This window comes from Nicotiana tabacum, chromosome 18 (assembly GCF_000715075.1).
Source record: "Nicotiana tabacum cultivar K326 chromosome 18, ASM71507v2, whole genome shotgun sequence".
Lineage (NCBI taxonomy): Eukaryota > Viridiplantae > Streptophyta > Magnoliopsida > Solanales > Solanaceae > Nicotiana > Nicotiana tabacum.
The window spans coordinates 50,282,881-50,286,472 of NC_134097.1; the positions used below are offsets into that span (position 1 = coordinate 50,282,881).

General features: G+C 38.8%; 1 pseudogene; it reads left to right on the plus strand.

The window, feature by feature from the left end:
• The first annotated feature begins 689 nt into the window (after positions 1-689).
• Positions 690-2,463, plus strand: LOC142172506 (protein YIP4b-like; annotated as a pseudogene).
• Positions 2,464-3,592: the final 1,129 nt, after the last annotated feature.

Genomic DNA, 3,592 nt, shown 5'->3' on the forward strand with positions numbered 1-3,592 from the left:
CTTGCAGACACTGACCATGAATGAACTTGTTGGAAACTTGAAAACCTATGAAATATAGAAGAAGAAGAAGAAGAAGAAGAAGAAGATGAAGATGAAGAAGGACAATGAAAGAAGAGAGCCCAAGATGGATAAGAACCTGGTCCTTAAGACGGACAACAATGACTCAAGTGGTGAAGATGGGGACATAGCCTACATGACAAGAAGATTCTAGAAGATGGTTCACAGGAATGGAGGCATTCCAAAAAGGGGAAGTTCCAGCAAGCCATGAAATTATGACCTCTATCATAAATATGGCAAGCCAGGACACTTTATCAAGGATTGCCTCCTTCTAAAGCAAGATCAGTACAATAACAACTTTGACAAAGCAGCCAAGAGGAACAAGGTTCCTGACAAACACTTCAAGAGGAAGAATGATGCTGACAATGTTGCAAAGCAAGATCTTGCTGTATGGGGAGACTCCTCCAGTGAATCTGAAGAAGAAAATGACCATGGTGGTAGTTCAATAACTGAAAATTCCTCCTACAGTACAACTACCCATTTCCTACAGTTAGACAATCAGAACTTCTCCCCATATCCGATCACCCAACCCCGCCTTCCCCCCTCTCCGATCACACTTTTGCCCCATTCCCCACTCGACTGGCTGAATCTGTTGCATTTTTCCTCTCAGAATCTGCAAATCTGACAAATAAATGTCACAAGGAGACACAATACCTCTTAACTCGACATCCCAATCGGACATTGATGAAATCATAAACCTCATCTATTCCCATCCTTCTACTGTCCTTCTAGCTCGCCCTCCTTCTCCTCCTCGTGCTGCCATCCCTATTTCTTCTTCTCCTTTCATACCTTCCAATCTCCACCCTCCACCTCACCCTACCGCCAATCAGAAGACGACACACGTCCCTTCCGTTCCTGCTCCTCCTCCGCTGCCTTCATCAGCTGGACAGTCCAATATAGCTGCTATGGGATTCGAATCTCCGCCCAATACGCTTACGGAGCCTGTTTGGGATACCGTCAACAGAGATCTCTCCAGAATTGTTAGCAATTTGATGTTGGTGGTTTTCCCTAATCCGTTTAGAGAAGATCCGGAGAAAGTGCTTCGGGATTGGGATATCTAGGGTCCTTTCTTCTTCATTGTCTTCCTTGCTCTCACCTTGTCCTGGTCTGCTTCTGTTAAAAAGGTAACACATCTACATTTCCATTGTTATGAACAATCACTGTTAATCCATTTGGTCATTTTCCCTTACTATATGAAGGCTCCAATTTAAATCCCTAGTTATGCCCAATTTTACATGTGTTTTGTCTGAGAAGGTACTGATATGTGTAAGCTTTCTTCTAATATACTCCCTATATTTTGATAAAGAAAATAACAATAGGTTCATTTTAATTCGTACTACTTCAGTCCTAGTAGTTGTGATTAGATAATAGGATGTTTTAGATCAAGGGAGTCCTGCATGCTCAAATTAGATCAATAGACTCCTGTACGGGGGAATTAAAAAGCTTTAAAGATTGTGCGTGCTAGGGGAATAAAATACAAAGTGATCTATCCGTAAACGGCTCGATCAACACTTACATAGATCTAAACCATCAATCACAAAACTTTTCATGCTACCAATCATAAGGGTTTTGGCATTTCTTTCAAAAGTAGGTGCAGAATGAATTATTAGCCCTGTCGCAGAGAAGCCAAAAAAGAGGATCTCGGCAAAAAAAGAAAAGAAAAACAGATATTCTAGGCATAACATGCTAGTGTGTTATCCACCTTAGGGTTACTTTTGTTTAATAAGTTGAAGAAATTCATAGGCGGAGTCTTTTCTTGCGCAAGAGTTGTCTGCACAAGTACACTTCCCATCGATAACCTGAAATGAATATTTGACATATGTTTTATTATCAAACATCAAACTATTAGCCACAAATATAACGATTAACATAACATCCCTACACCGTTTCTCCTCCAAGAAGCCTACATCCATTACCAACTTGGTAGGAGATAGCTGGTAATAGGTGGAATAGTCGAGGTGCATACAAGTTGGATTGGAAACCACTGTTATTAAAAAATAAAATTGGCGTTAAAGACCTTGATTGACATTTTAAGCTCTAGAGGTAAGACACATGTCTCAATAGTGCCAATCAAAAATGGGTTTCCACACCTATCCCTTCCATTCCCATTCCGCCTCCGCTGCCTTCATCATCAGGACAATTGAATATAGCTGCTATCGGATTGGGATCTCCTCCAATACGCTTACGGAGTCAATTTGGGACACAGTCAAAAGAGATTTGTCCACAAATATTAGCAATTTGAAGCTTGTGCTCTTCCCTAATCCATATAGAGAAGATCCAGGGAAAGTGTTTCCGGTTTGGGATCTCTGGAGACCTTTCTACTTCATTGTCTTCCTTGGAGACCTTTCTACTTCATTGTCTTCCATTGTCTCACTTTGTCCTGGTCCGCCTCCGTTAAGAAGGTAACTCACCTACGTTGCCAATTTTATGAACAATCACTGTTAATCCATTTGGTAGCTTTCCCTTTCTATACGAAGACTCCGATTTAAAATTTAAATCACTAGTTATGTCCAATTTTACATGTGTGTTGTGCTAGAAGGTACTCTATTATGTAAATTATGTAAGTATAGTCACTATATTTTGGTAAAAGAAGCAAATAGGTTCAGGTGAGTTGGTACTACCTCAGCCCTTTTGCATTGTTATTACAAGTTCAATGGGTTTTAGATGAATTTCATTTTCGTGATTTTGTGGGTACGTTCCTGTAGTTTTGAGGTATATAATTTGACCAATTCTAATTTACTATGGCACCAAAAGAGCGTACCTATACGCTCAAATTAGAGTCTAGAGGAATAAAAAGATAATGCTTTGAAGAGTACAAGTATCAGAAGAACAAAATAAAAGTATAATCTATCCACAAACAGGTCGATCAAAACTTACATAGATCTAAAGCATCAGTCACAAAACTTTTTGTACCACCAAACAAAAGGGTTCTGGCAGGTGCAAAAAATTTTCCAATGAATAGGAGAAATTTGTGATGCCTTTTCTCTTTTTGATGAAGTTGTGATCTTCTGGTGTAATCTTCTATAGAAATTCGTGAGAGTTAATTTTACTAGCCATGTTGAAGATAAACGAAATAAGACGATCTGTAGTCTTACTCCTACTTAATAAGCTAAAGAAATTTATAGACAGAGTCATTTTCCGGTCATGAGCTGCCTGCACAAGTATGCACAAGCACACTGCCCATAGGCAACTTGAAATGAACCTTTGACATATGTTTTTTTATAAAACATCAAAATGTTAACCACACATTTTTGATGAAGTAAGTGGTATATTAATAACAAAAGCATCTAGAGGATGCAAAATTACAAAATAGGATAAGTATCAGCTCATAATATAGACAAAAACAATCAGAGGATTATGGAGCTGATAAATTCCAAAAAGAGGTCAGGATTATATACAGGGGTATGGTAACCCAACTAAAAAGAAAAACTAAACATCTAGCCTTAAGTTGACATCTGGCAGTTGAAATACCATCAAAACATCTTTGATTCCTCTCAGTCCATAAGCATCACAAAATAGAAGTAGGAACCATAGA